We start from the raw sequence: 15,687 nt of genomic DNA, 5'->3' as shown, positions 1-15,687 counted from the left end.
TCAATGTATGTGTGCACATTAAACAATGTGTGTAAGGATTCAACCTTAATACATTTGATATAAATCTACACGTAAGATTTGTAAAATAAAGCTAAATGAAAAATGGTATGATATTGAGTGAAAAGAGAGGAAAAATAGTGCAGAGAAACTTTGAGGGTAAGATTTCACACAGTTCCTAAATTTGAGTTGCAAATTTTGCTACTCCAAGTTTCCTAATAGTAAAAAAAGAAAAAAAAATACTATTAGTTTAGAAGATTTGCTAGTTGTCCAGATGATCCGATTTACATTTTTTACATGAGTAACCCTATAATGCTTAGTAGACAAGAATCCTGCATTACATACAGAAACAAATTGACCTCTTCCAGTGTACAGTGAGAGGATATTCAGCTATGGTGAAAAAATCAAGATCTGCCAGCACCAGGCATTGTCCAGAGACTCTATAATACACATATCTTTTAGCTTCACTGAATGTAATTCTCCAAAGACTGATTCCTTTTCAAATTGGGCAGGTGTCTTATAGGAGGCCTTGGGTCCTGAAGTGCATCAGAAACCATTTTTCCCAAGGGCTGACTCTCCCCCGCTGGATGTCACACACTGACAGCATACTTTCTCAAGCAGGTTTATTGTAAGGTCAGAGAGGAGAGATAATGGCATCAGCAGGGCATATCCGAAAGACTGCAGAATCACCTAGTGACATGCTGCTCCTCTTCCACAAGGGATTTCAGCTTTGCATTGCCTAGGGCTTCCAGGCTCATGTGTGCTGAGCTATCTAACCCTGATTCATCTTCTGCTAACCATGTGCTGCAAATGCAGACAACCTATCTTTGCTCCTTGGGCAGGAGCAGTTATGAATATTTATTACAGCCACAATTCCGGCTTCTACGTCTGTCACTGTTGTTCATCTGCTGAAAGCCAGAGTGCAAATCACTGCAAATCTGGCATCCAATATGGCAGTCAACTGCCTTCTTGTCTTGTTTAATAAATTGTATTTCTTTCATATGAAAATGAACAGAGTTAAAATGCTCCCTGTTTTATGGGGCAGTGATTGCGTGGTACTAAGATGGGATATAAACAGAGAAACAAGGGTTGTTTGAAGGCATGTTTAGAATACTTCCTGCCATGGATTTCAAAATGGATGTGTTAATCCATGCTAATCTGGTTCAATCTTTGAAAACAATTACATTTATTTTACAACCCACCTGGCATTCTGACTAGTAGTATAAATATGCTCCATTGCTTACATATTTTCACTTTATTGTACCTGCAGGCAGAGTAAAAGCAAATAAAAAGATAATAATGCTGAATTTGATTAAAGTCACTCATGGTATATGTGCCAATCTTAGATAGATCTAGTTCAATGTCTGATTTTTAATCAAGTTTAGAGAATTATCCTTTTACAAGATAAAAAATAGTAATTGTTGTAACACACAATTGCTTTCAACAGCTCTTTGCAAAGGGGAACTACTTACTCATTTTAATCAGAAAGTTTGTCAAATTAGAAAAGTTTGTATTGCATTAACCCACTCCCTGGAAGACACTCAACTATATTACTACTTCTAAACATTAGACTGTAACATTCGTGTAGAGTTAGAATGGAGAGATGATCTCTTAGGTCCTAATTATAAAAGGTGGTCTTCAGACACCATTTGGGATTTGTTTTGCACTACTCCTTCATGTTAGTATTTGAATTCTGCTGGAGATTCAAACATACTGCAATGTTGTGGAGAAACTATTTACTACTTAAATATAGATTTTATCATCATATTAGAGTATGGTGGTTAGAGATCACAGCAATTTCTCAGGTCTTAAATGGCCTAAAGTTAACAAATGAAATGCATCATTAAGATAATCTTCAAGATTAATTTAGGATTCAAATCACTCTGGATTGACTGAGGACCTCTTATGTTCCAGATATTGTTTTAGATTCTTGGGATAGATCAGGAAACTGTAAGTTCCTTCCACTTATGAACCTCATATGTAACAGGGGTAAGAAATAACACTCACACAAAAAGTGTAAGAAGTAAATGATAAAATTATTGAAAGGTGATGCTGTGGAAAAAAAAGAAATAATGGGGTTCAGTACAGAGAATTGGAAGGAGGATATGATGCAATTTAAGTTAGGTGAGTTTGTGTGTTATATCAATTTAAAATCATTATTTTGGCCCTTCTTCAAAGGAGACTTAAGGATATTCTCTCTTCTACCGCCACATTTTAAAAATTTTCCACAGAAGACTTTAATTATTCTTTTTTGTACAATAAGTTTGAAACTCAGAAGGAAGAAATGGTATTTGAGAAGAGGTGGTAAGATAACCAACATAAAAGCTGGGATATGTGAACGCATATTATATCTTATGCTAAAGTTACCAGACCTTCTTTAGCAGTTGGGAGTAGGGAACTATCTTGCTATAGATTCAATGTTTATGTCCTCCCAAACTTCACAGATTAAAACCCTTTCCCCAGCGTGAACATATTAAGAGATGGGGCCTTTGGGAGGACCAGGCCACTAAGACATGAGTTCTCATAAATGGAATTAGTGCCTTTATAAAGGAGACCTCATAGAGAGCTTGTATCATCTTCTGCCCTATGAAGACACAACAGTAAGAAAAATGGCTCAGCCACGATGACAGGATGAGGAGTAAGAGGAGGGTAAATGTTGAAGAATGATGGGAGAAGCAGAAAAGGAAGGATGATTTAGACTTAAAACGTCTCCCTAAAGTCTCATGTATTCAGAGGTAGTTTTTGGAAGGTGATTGGATCGAGGAAGCTTATGCGCATCAGTGGACTCATCTATTAATCAGTTCAGTAGCTAAAGGAGGTGTTAGGAGGTAGGTCCTGGTTGGAGGTGGGTCATTTGAGGGATGACCTGGAATGGCATATTTTTGTCCTTGGATCCTCCGTTCTTCTCCTGCTTCCTGGCTGCCATGGGTTGAGCACATTCCCTCCCCATTCTCTTGCACCATGATTTTTCTGCCTTGATGGAAGGTGAAGAAGAACGTATTTCCTTCCATGTAGGCATTCCTTTGAGAGATATACAAACTTGGAAACAATACCTGCTACTCCATACCAACAATTGTTATTTTGCCTAAACAACAACATCTCGTTATGGAAAAATAAAAGGAAAACATTTTCCTGCCTGCAAGTATATCTGTGTGAGTAAATGAACAATCTGTTAATACCTAATCCTGAGCTTAGCCTTCAAAGTTAAGCTGAGTAAGAGGTTTTGCCTTCTTAAAAAATAAACTCCATAAATAAAATGTAAAGCTCTATATTTTGTTTTATATTTAAACTTTAATCAAGAGAACACTAGAATTCAGCCAAGAATGCAGGGTAAACCTTATGCTTAAAATTCTAAAGACACTTAAGAACATAAACTTTGGATAATAACATTGTGGTTGAAAGAATGTGAAAGAAATTGTTGAGTAGCAAGGATTTAAGGACTTGCCTATTTTATTCTAATTTATCTGTATCCACAACTCCTCGATGTATGACTCCACCTACCAGCCTCCTGCCCCATAAATCCAAAGTAAGAAGACATGCAAGAAGGCATATAAGACATTATCACATAATGGAAATAGTAAGTGCTTTCACCAGTTTCTTCCATTTTTCTCCACTGTCACCTCCTATCAGTGCCTCAGCATTCATAAATCTCTTTAGTCCTTCCTATCCAAAATTTCAGATGTACAGACTGTGTATGTTGTTTTCACTGTCATGTATTCACAGGACCTAGCACAGGCACACACTGAGGAGTACACACAGTATACACTTGAAAAGGGCCTAATACATGTCTACCATCTTATTTTTAAACAATCCAGCCTATATATCTAAATTAACTTTAATCTTCAATCTGTAACCTTGAAACAGTAGAAGTGTTCTAGTCAGGATTTAATATCCAGAGGATATCCCATTTTCCTTCTTGAGGACATTGATCCCATTGTTGAAATCTACACTAGAAAGTGGATTCATTAGCATACATGGATTTTATAGTGTTGTTGTTAGTGAAATGAATATTCAGATTAGAAGGATGTTGCACCATTATGGCCCTGGATGAGCAAAGTATCAGAACAAACTGGATACAGAAGCCACCATCTTGTAAGCAGCACTGCGCATCACTTGCCAGTACAGTCCAAAGCCACCAATGTATGGAGTCTGTCCCTTGGCTTTCCATGGGTCTGGCTAGTTCTGAAGTGTGAATACTGCTGTATACTCCCAGCATAAGGCACTCATGCAGAAACCCCTGGTATCTCCTGTGGACAGAGTGGAACTGGCCCAGGCTTACAAGAATAGGCTATATAATGTTTTTATTCCTATTTGCTAGTCAATGTATTTTTTTCCAAATTTGGCTTGGGCTTGGCTTTGAGTGTAACCATATAGAGGCCAGGTTGTGGGGCACATTTTACAATCCTCCAAAACATTTAACCTCTGTGAGCTATCAAAAGACTCTGACAATTGCTTAAGAGCCAAATTAACTCAAGTAAGTTTGAGAATACAAACATTTACCTGCTGAATGAATGATTCTTATGTACCAATTTAAAATTAGGTGAATATTGGAACTAATCTAGGTCCATTTGTTGGAAGATGGGAAAAAATAAAGGGCCAAGAATCATCTTGATTTCCCTATCTCAAATCTTTATATGCCAACATAAATATTTACATAATCAGCTTTAAATATCCATAACCAAGCTTTATATGTGTGTGTGTGTGTGTGTGTGTGTTATTCGGTACAGTGGACCCTTGACTTACAAACTCAAGTTGGTCAATTGAAGGCTCAGGCTCCCCTACACAGCCTTCAAAGTTTCTCTCTAGTATTTGGGCAGATCTCAGTGTCCTAAGAGAGACAATGGCCCAGGATTTTTCAAGTAGCCCCATACAGGAAAGGATATTATAATGTTTCTTCCAGAACCCTTTAAGGGTTAAATCTGTATTTGAGATCATCTAGGAGCACAAGTGGCTTGTATTTGGGGTGTAACTCAATACATTGTTCATAATTTAAAATTAAAATTCTGGTTGTAACCCAAGTTGTTCATATGTCAGGCCAGCTGTGACTCATGGATCCACTGTATTACTGTTGATTTCCTAAAATACGTTATATGGAATTTGGAGATCTTGATTATTAGGCTCTTACTTCCCACCAAAGCACAGCTTTTCAGCAATTGTTGCCTACATTTATCTCCCTGATATTTAAGGCACAGCATGCCTCTTACTAAGACTTTCTTCTGAATTGCTTATGATATAAATTAAACTGCACTTCTAGAGTTTTGAGGGTAACACCCAGAATCTCTGGGGGTATGTTCCAAATACTGAGTGAAATTATGAAATTAATTTATTTCTCAAGATCACTCTATAGTGGCTTTGTGTACCACATGTTTCTTTTTTTAATCTATACATCTAAATGATCTTCTGTCTTTTATCAGCTGTCCTGTTTAATTTCTCCTGGCCCTTTCATAATTAAGACCATGTGTTCTCTTAGAAACACTTGGTTTCTGTCAATTCTCTTTCATCCATAAGTCTGTTTCTTTTGAAGGTCACACATTTAAGCACTTATTCAAAAACCTACCAGTAAAGTGCACGTGTGTAGAATAGTATAATTATGTCACATATTTCACAGCAGTAGTTCTTAATGCCTGTGTGTCCCTTCTTAAACATATAAATTCTTCTTTATTTTCCAGGAATGAAGAACAATAAAGTAAGATTAAAGAAAATCAAGAGATGGTGCTTCTTCCCATTTTATTCAATTCCTTCATTTTATACTATTTTAAATGAACTAATGAGATAGGAAAGTAAGTTACAATCACAAATACTAAGTTTCAAATACTTAGAGACTGTAATAGTCTTAATATACATTGAACAACTGTTTTCAAATAAAATTTAACATCTCAATATTCCGAGTGTTCCTATCCTTGGAAAAATATTTTTTAAAATCTGCATTCTACCATGCTATTTTTATAAGCAGCAATAGAATGGTATTTTCCATGTTCTTTTATTACCTGCAGAGCTAACAATTAGAACGTAATCAATCTCTAAGTTTCATTCAATATATAACATGGAGTTTATTTTTCAAATGACAAATTCTGAATAGTGGAAAAGGCAAGTACCCAAAGGAAAAGGAAATAGAATTAAAAAAAAAACACACCTCTTACAGGACAAACTAATAGCTTTTGTTCCAACAAACTGTATGGCAGTAAAGATGAGTGGTCAAGACAGAAAAATGCATCATAATCAGTTGATGAGATAACTATTGGTCTACTTTTCCCATTTTCCCATAACTGAAATTTCAGGTAATGTTAATGATCTCCAGAATAGGCTGATAGCTGTTCCTCTTTTGATTATTCTGTCTTATCAAGAATAATGGCTTTGGATGGAAGCACAAAGAATTGCTGACTTAGGATACATTTTTTTATGTTTTAACTACATGACCACTCAGATTGGATTTAAGTGTTGTGGGAGAAAGTATCATGGGGATAATGATTTTTTAATATCAATCATTAGTACCTTTACTGAATTTTTCACTAATTAAATATGTATCTACTACCCATGAGGATAATTGTAAAAACAAGAGATTTGTTTATCTCAACAAGACTGTATTGTTAAAATTTGATATGCATCTTCTAGATTCTCAGACACTGTAGCTCTTGGTCCTATAGAAATCCTCAGGGATTGACTCAGGAGGGACAAACTATTGCTTTTCAGGGCCTGGTCTACAAAGGAACATGATTAATTATTAATATATGTTCAAAGTGACAGTCTCCATGCTAAATATGCTTGTATTATTTCTCAATTATATATTCATTTGTATTAATGTTCAAGTAGTTGACTAATATGTTTTATGGGACTGTACATTCACTCAAATGTATTTAAAATATTTTTCATATACTCCCTAATAGCATACATGTGGCAGGCACAAGTGCCAGGCTTTAGTGATCTGTTAACGAATACAGAAGACACAAGAACATTATAGGAAGGTATCAAGCTATTTCTCCCTTTTATTACTCACCTGTAATAACTGTAGGACTATTACAGTAAATATTAACAGCAATATTCAGAGAGCATCTCTTAGGTACCTGTCCTTGAAATTAAAAGGGTGATGTGGGGAGTCCTTGGAAGAATTTGTGCTTCCTTGGTAGAGACAGGGTCAGGGGGACTAATAATTGCAAACAATGTATTAAGAAGATCTGTAGCAGATGGTTTAACCAAGCACAGGAGCACAGCAAAAGGAACAAGCAACTGTGGGATTCTTCTGGAAGACATGAGAATATTCTAGAAAAGTATTCCTTTGGATAAGGGCACTCCAAAATGGCTTTGTCCTCGAGGTGTTGCTAGAATATTTTTTTGTGCTACCATTTTACTATTATTTCTCTTATATTTTGTAAACTGAACTTTGCACTACCAACATCTTATTCACATTCTTGATTCCTAAGGAGAAGCATTAAGAAATTGTAAAAAAATTACAGTGTAACAGAAACCCCACATGGAATATAAGTAACACAGGATTAAAACTCTTCAGTCATCATGATAACTGAACTTTTACTAAACACTGCTGGCTTTTGATGCATCTTCTGATGCCACTTGAGGCTAGGGAGTACAGCCCTAAAATTAACCTGACCTGACTGCTCCAGGGCAAACCCCACTCCTCTGTGGGGTTTGAGAATATTTCCTCCCCCTTTTCAATGTCCTATATCAGAAGTGAGGCCTTAGACAAAGAGAAGAATGTGGAAAAGTGGGGAAATGGTAGGGGAGAGACTCACCAAATTGATCAACAAAAGGGGTTATGGAGGATTGTAAGTGATATGGGTCCCAAACTCTGGAATAGCTGTGGGAGAGAAGGAACAAATAAAGGGGAATGATCCAGCTCTCAGTGTCTGTTACTGATAACTGACATACTAGGAGAAATCGAAGGGATCAGTCTTCTGGCCCAGCTCTCATTTTAACTGACCAGGAAGCCAAGAGGAAGTGCCTGCCTTTGAGGAGTTAGAGGCACTGGTTAGCACTGGTGGTGCGATCAGAAAGGAGGCATAGCACTAAACTAAAGTTAAGCTTCCACTGGTCTTGGATCCCTGGTCAGGATCTCCCACTCAAGGATTATTAATGGGTTCCAGAATATATGGGAACATTCTGACATAGTCTGAAAATTTTGTGCCTGTATAGTTACATTAATTTTTCTAGGGAAAGGGCATCTGGTTTTTAAAAGAACTCTCAAAGGGATCTATGATTGGAAATTGGTTAAATTTAGGTTGGGACTTATTGGAGAATTAGTCAAAGTATAAACTTTTATAAATATATTTGAATAAATCAGACAACTGTTACTAAAGATCCAAAAGGCTATCGTTCTTTGTTAAATTACACACCTTAATTTAGTTTACTTACAGAATATTGAGTAAATGACAAATTTCTCTTCAAATTATATACTATATTTAAGTGGTCCAAAAAACTTTATGTCAGAATTAGGTCTGAAGATACAATTTAAAAAGTAAAAGTATCATATTATATTTTACCAAATTTAAAGTTTATTTTTTTTTTTAGATGTTTGAGAGTGGTTTTCTTTTATTTTTCAGTGAGCATGACTTCAGGCCAGTCCTATTCTAAATGGCTGCCTTCTTTGTTTGCTAGTGACAGGAGTTTGTGATATTATTCTCATCGCTGGTGTAATTGTACAACTTTAACTAATACATTTAAAGTGAAAAACTACTTCAACTAGTTTTTAATTTAAAAACCCTGACCCTCTCTTGAAACCCTTAGTGTCACTGGGACCGATTCTCAGCTTCCTCGTGGTCTTTGCTCAGTGATTGCTTTCTTAGGCTCCATAGTGGGAGGCAAACAATTACTCTGCAGACTGACTTTTGCCTGTGTCAAATGATAACAGTTTTCAAAGTCTTTCTTGTATGTTTGGAATGTGAACTGTGTAGGGTGTGTGTGTGTGTGTGTGTGTGTGTGTGTGTGTGTGTGTGTGTGTGTAGAGATTCATTGGGTTTGGGACTCAGTTCACTTCTAGGTTTCTACAAGAAAGTACTTACTTTAAAGTCAAAATCCCTCCTCTTTGATTTACACTGACAGATTAATATAAGAAATCCTGTGAATTTCCCACAGGTCTCCTAACCCACATGGTAAATGTATTCTTACAAAGTACAAACAAATGACAGCATAATCGGCTCTGTGAGCTGCATGGATTAGATGAACTCCTCTGAACTCTTATCTAAATGAGGCAGGTTTGAATGTGGTTATATGATCACTGAGGTTTCAAACAGAAGGAAAGGCAGACCCAGAGGCTCTAGGGAGGTTGGTGGCTGGCGGCCAAGAAGTGTCAAAAGGCAGAATCGTAGGGTTCAGTGGTTATCAGAGTGTGCCCTCTTATCGGCAGCATCTGCAGCCCGGGACTTGTTAGAAATGCACATTCCCCAAACAGAACTACTGAATCAGAAGCCCCAGGGTGGGGCCCTGCACTTCGTGGTTTCACAGTCCCTTCCTGGTTCCTTTGATCTAATGAACTTTGCTGGCATGGAGGCTGGGCCTGAGGAGAGGCAGCTGGCCCCTGCCATGAGCTCGTTTGATCTATGATGACCAGCCTGACACATTTACCAAAAACGCCTGCTTGTAAATGAAATGCAGTGGGAGGAAGTGCCTTTCAGGGGCTAGTAAAGGTGGCCCCTTTGTTCAGATGTCCGCTTCTTTGACCACAGAACCTCACATCAGACCTCAGAAGGCCAGCTGGGAGCAAAGAACTAGGAGAAACTAAGAAAGAGGACTTATAGGTCTTCTCATCCTTTTTATTATGAGCAGCCAGGGTGGTCTTGTCCTTCTAATTTAGTTTCTTTCTTACCTGTACTCTGCTCACCTTTGCTTGTCTGAAGTACCCTCTTCCCTTTTGGCTTGGCCATGCATTTCTGCTAATGTCTCTTAAAAATACATGTATTAAAATACCTAAGTAACCTGGGTGATTTTTAAAAATATAAATATCTAAATTTTTGAAATAAAGAAATAATCTGTGCTAATTTATTAGTTTAATACTGATAGAGTTATTCTGTTTTCCTTTACTCCCACTCTATGGAAGAGGAGTGTTTCAAAGTCTCCCCAAGTATCAACGACAGGGAAAATGGGCTTTTACAGCTCCCAGAGTCCAACATGGACAGGGGGTTTCTTGCTTAAACTGGAAGACTCTGAGGTGGTTATTTGTAATTGTATTGAGACAAGAGGCACTGTCCCGGGTTAAGTAGATATGAGGTCAGGTTTAAACAACAGTCCTGGTTCACTACAGCTTCTATATCTTCCTCAAACTCTCTTGTGAGTTTGTTGAGTAACACCTAAAAGAATGAGTTAAAGAATTTAAGATATAATTTCAACAATTATTATCTTTGGTTTTTCAAATTACAGTTTTAGGTAGGATGTGATAATAGGCCCTATTACATTTCAATAGTAGTGCTGTCTAATGAAGAAAATTTACCTCTCCATTACTGATCAAAATTGCCCATGGTGTCCAGTATTCCAACATAGTAGCTGGGGTTGAAAACCCCTACTCTCCTCATATATTCCCTGAAAATCATTCCAGATTTTAACTATATTACATGGCAAAAGCATTTCACTTCTACACAGTTTCAGTGCTTCTGCGACTAAGATGGAGTGATTCTGTCAATCACCCATGACTGTCATTCTCACTGATTTGAAGTTCTCCTACAACTCTTCCTCATATGCTTATTTTGTAGAAGATGAGCCCTGAGAGGACAGAAGATGATGTAACCGCTGCATAAAGTAGAGGTATCTGTAAGATGTTCCCTTAGACAGAATCATGCCCTGTGAACTGTAGCACAAAGGTGGCCAAGGTGAGGAAATCAGGCAGAGAAACAGAAGCTCTCACTGCAGCTTCCCAGACACTCCTCCAACAACGCCCCAGCCAGCAGTGCCTCTAGGGGACAGCTTCAACGGAGGACCATTAACAAGGGAGCTTCTGACCTTAGCTTTATTCAGATTAAAGACCCACATAATTCATTTCCTGGCCAGACAAGCCCCCAAGAAACTTAAAATTAGGTTTGGAAGAGGAAGATAGGGAATGAATTGAACAGAAACACCCTGTAAACTCAGGACACAATTATTAAAGTGTGTAGAGCAGATGGTGATGGATTCAGCTATTGAGAAGAGTTTGGGAAAGCTGAAATCATTAGAGTAGTTTGAAAGAAGATGCACTGGTTTGACATGCTTTAAGTAAAACGAATGGTTTCCCAGTCTGGGAACATAAATTCAAATCTCCATAGCATAAATACATCAACTCTACTGCATAACATATGAGGTGGTTCAGAACTTGGCCCTATCCAGACTTTCAATAATTATACCTGTCGGCATTTTCTCCATTTTCCTCACCTGCCAATCCATCCCTGTTCTGTAAGGTTTAGCGGAACCATTATTTTTTAAACAAGCTAAGTCCCTTTATTGTATTATTTCTTTGCTTTTACCACACTCTCAGCTTATGACGCACAACCTGGCCTGAATCCCTGATTAATCTCTTTTTACATTTTAGGATCCATTTCAAGAAACCTCCCATGCAAAGCCCTCTCCGATCCCATTAGGTAATATTAATCATTGCCACTTTGGCATAGTATTTTCAACATGTAGAGCTTGACTTACTGTGATTGTCAGGATGATGTGGTCAACTATTTATGCATCTTCTCTTGCAACCCTGGGAAGCCTATGAAGAGGTCACATTTTATTCATATTTTTATGCTCACAGCCAGATGTGGAAGAACGCTGTTCATTGGACACTAATATTTACTGAATATTGTTGAAGAAAAATCCTTTCACATAATTAATGATCTTAATATTCATTTTTATAGGAACTCTTTAATAAGAAATATGAATTTTTAAATTCTGAGAAGTTCTAGAAATTCTAGAAAGTTCTTTCTACAGTTTGCATCATCATAGCATCTGAAATTCTATGCAGCAAAACTAAAGGATGAGAAAAAAATATCTCCTTCAACCTGTATTGAATATGGAATGGAATCTGTGCGAGACGCTTTTTTTTTTTTTGGTACCGGGGATCGAACTCAGGTCCTTGCGCTTGCGCAGCAGGTGGCAAAACCACTGAGCTAAATTCCCGGCCCCTGTGCGAGACTCTTAAAGAACAATAATATCCTCTAAAAAAAGAGTCCTTTAATTTCACACAATTGTGCATTGTTTTGTTGAGAATAGCTTTTCAAGTTTTCCTTTAAGTATGCTATTATGCTTAATGTACATGTTTTGAACATATCTAGCAATATGGAATTTGTAAACAGATACTTACTTTTGCAAACTACTCTGCATCATAGGAAATACAATTCAAGCTGACTGATTGCAAGAGAGAAAATCCAAAGAACAATGAATAATGCCTTAGGTACTTATGGGTATGCATGAATAAGTGACGTTTCAAATCAAACATGTACCACATCATACAAAACAACTTATCAAGCTGCTAAACTACCTTCATGTTTTCAAATATGATTTGTAGGATTGGTTGCTTAAAGTAAGATGTGAGTGAAGTAAATTTTCCAAGGTCAGATGACGGATAGGTTAAAAGAATTGTGTTGCACTAAGATTACAATGCATTTGACAACCTTATTAGTCCACAAGAAGCATGGAAGTTTTAGCAATCCTATTTATCAATGGTAAGCAGCTTATTAAAACCATTCAATTATTAAGGAAATCAATCTAGTAATATTCCATTATCTAGCTCTAAGTCCTTGAGAAAAATTTGAGAAATTAAGATATAGACTAACGAGTCTGTATGACAACTGTTTGGGTCAGAACTTAATATGTGATTGCAGTATTTCTTGTCTTTTGTCAATAGTGACAATGCTACTCCTAGGCTTGGAGTGGATTATCCAGTGGGGATATTAGATTGGCATGGTTCAGCTTGTAACCAATAGGATACATTCACAAAACTACCAGCTGTGCATAAATACCAATTGTAGTGCTGACTGCAAAATGATTCTCACTGGCTGCTTTAAAAGAAGTGACCTCAAGGGCATAGAGGCTCTGGAACCATAATATGAATTGTAACAATGTATTAAGACCTGCCAGGAAGTATATTTTTCCTTCCTTAAGAGGAGGAATGACAGAGCTACTATAATCTTCCTGGCCTATCTCCCCTAATAGAGCAAGACAGTAGAAAAATCATGTTGTCATCTGAAGACCATCCTAGGAGCTTAGCACTCTTCCAGCAAGTCACTCAGCAGTCAGGGTCTAAATGACTGTGGACTGGTATACAATATCTTTGTCTATCTAGGAGTCTGGACTTGCTGTTGGTGGTCTTATGATATGATGACAGATCACACACTCTGCCAATAGAATACCTAGAACCCTTCTCTAACCTCTGGCTATGAACCACTACTGGTCCCTGGCCTGTTAGGAACCAGACCACATAGCAGGAAGTGAGAGTTTGGTGAGTAAGCAAAACCTCATCTGTATTTACAGCTGCTCCCCATAACTTCCAATAACACTTTTGCTCTGCCTCCTGTCAGATAAGCAGCAGCATTAGATTCTGATAGGAGTGTGAACAGTTCTTATGAGAACCTAATCCCTGATGATCTGAGGTGTAACTGGAGACTGTGATGCTAGCTCTGGCAACGCTGATATCCAAGCACATATTAACATTAGCAGAAAGGACTGACCATGTAGAGACCATAATAAATCAACTGCTTGTAGATTCACATCAAAACTCTATCAGTAAATAGCAAGTGACAATTAAGCTGCATCCTGAAGCAGGCTTTATAGTGGCAAATGAGTTGATACACTTCAGTCGTTCAGCTGTATCTGGTGGCAGGTTTTAAATCAGAATCTAATACTTATTTTGCTTGATGTGTGATCTGCTATTCAATTTATTTAGCATTTCTGTTCCTACCTCTTTCCTTGACTCAGCACTTGTCTCAGTTACAGTTTTGTTAAGCCCAAAAGCTAACCCTAGCAAACATGAGTAACTGGAAGTCTCTTAAGACTGCCAACAAACATAAAACTGCATGTAAAAGAAAATATCAAGAGTCCTTCTTAAATTATGGATTAATTGTAACAGGTGATTCACATTCTCCAATCTCACTTTGTATAATATGTGGTGATCAGCTCCAGACAAAGCCACGAAACCTTCAAAACTACTTTGCCACATGGAGACCAAGTACCCTGTATTAAAAGACTAGTCTTTGGAGTTTTTTAAAAGAAAAAAAGCACGGGCAATTGAAGAACAGAAACAATTCTTGAAGTCTACGATTTTGTCAAATGTGCCTGTACTAAAAGGATCACTCTTAGTGGCTAACTGCATTGCTAAAGTTAAGAAGCCCTGTACACTTGATGAAGAATTGATCTTGCCTGCTGTTAAGGACATTTGTCTAGAACTTTTAGGAGAGACTGTAGTTCAAAAGTGAACTGATGAAACAGCAGAGGATATTGAGGCATAATTGTTGGAGCATTAATTAGTTACCACGGTATGCAATCCAGGTTGACTAGTCTACCAATGTCGACAACACAGCAGCAATGCTTATTTTTGTGTGATACATTTTGTGGGAGCATGCGTATGAAGATTATGTGCACTTTTGTTGCACAAAACAACAGGACAGCTGGAGGACTACTCAAGTATTTGAATACATATCAGAAAACTTAACTGGCCATTTTGTATTGTATATGCATGGACAGAATGGATGTCATACCTGGATGGCTTTCTGGTTTCACAAGTAGGGTAAAAAAGATAGCTTTTGAATGTGAGTCTGTGTAATTCGTCATCCATAAACAAATGCTTGCTAGCCAAAAAAATGTCAACTGGACTTCATGTTTTCAGAATACTACCATAATTATCAATTATATTAAAATACATGTTCTTAACTCATGCTTGTTTGCACAGCTCTGTGAAAAGGTGGACGCAGAGCACACATGTCTTCTCTTATATACAGAAATGAGATGCCTTTCTAAAGGCAGATCACTGCCAGAGTTGTTGAGTTATAAGAGCTGCTCCACAGATTTCTTTCAGAAAAACAGTCATCGCTGGCACCATATTTCAGTGCCACTGAATGGATTGCAAACTTGCTTACTCATACAATATATTCAACCCACTCAAAGGACTCAGCCTGTCACTTTGGGAGAGAATAACAATGACTACTGTGTTTGTGGAAAAAGTGGCTGCATTCAAAGCCAAACTGTAACTACGGGTATGATGAGTGAATATTGAGATTTCTGATATGTTTAAAATTTTCCAGAAACTGAACCAGGTCTTCTTTCTTCCAGTTGGTGCCTGGTCAACTATCTCAGATTTCAGAAAAGTTTGAGAATTACTTCCCAAATAGAGAAGAACCCCCTAAGCTAAAATAAAATAGATAAAATATATCTGCTACCCATTTGTTAATAATCCAGGTAAATTGACTTTGTGCTAGAAAAAGATCATCTATTTAAGAATGCAGTGACTCTGGCCATAAAACTATGTTGAGACAACTTCAGATCTTCATATGTCTTGGATAAAAGTCAAGGAGGAATAGCCTAAGATTGCCACAAAAGCACTGAAAATCCTGCTTCCATTTCCACAACACTATCTTTGTGAAGCACAGTTTTCTGCAGTGATGGTAACCAAAATGAGGTTATGGAGTAGACTGGACATGAGCAACACACTTTAGGTGTCACTGTCTCCCATTATCCCTGGATGGAACTGGATAGTTGCAAAGAAACATGTTCAGGGTGACCATCAATTCTGCATTA

The 15,687-nt window shown here is 37.4% G+C and overlaps 1 protein-coding gene across 5 annotated transcripts in view; it reads right to left on the bottom strand.

Annotated features, from left to right (window-relative positions):
• Gpc6 (glypican 6) overlaps nt 1-15,687 on the bottom strand; it is a 1,085,538-nt gene that overhangs the window by 304,171 nt on the left and 765,680 nt on the right. The window lies entirely within an intron of this gene.

The sequence above is a fragment of the Heterocephalus glaber genome, unplaced genomic scaffold, assembly GCF_053883595.1.
Source record: "Heterocephalus glaber isolate CG9 unplaced genomic scaffold, H.glaber_assembly_v1.0 deba00001577, whole genome shotgun sequence".
In the NCBI taxonomy this organism is placed as follows: domain Eukaryota; kingdom Metazoa; phylum Chordata; class Mammalia; order Rodentia; family Bathyergidae; genus Heterocephalus; species Heterocephalus glaber.
The sequence above is the reverse complement of the archived record's forward strand: the minus strand, read 5'-3'. Positions and strand labels throughout refer to the sequence as shown.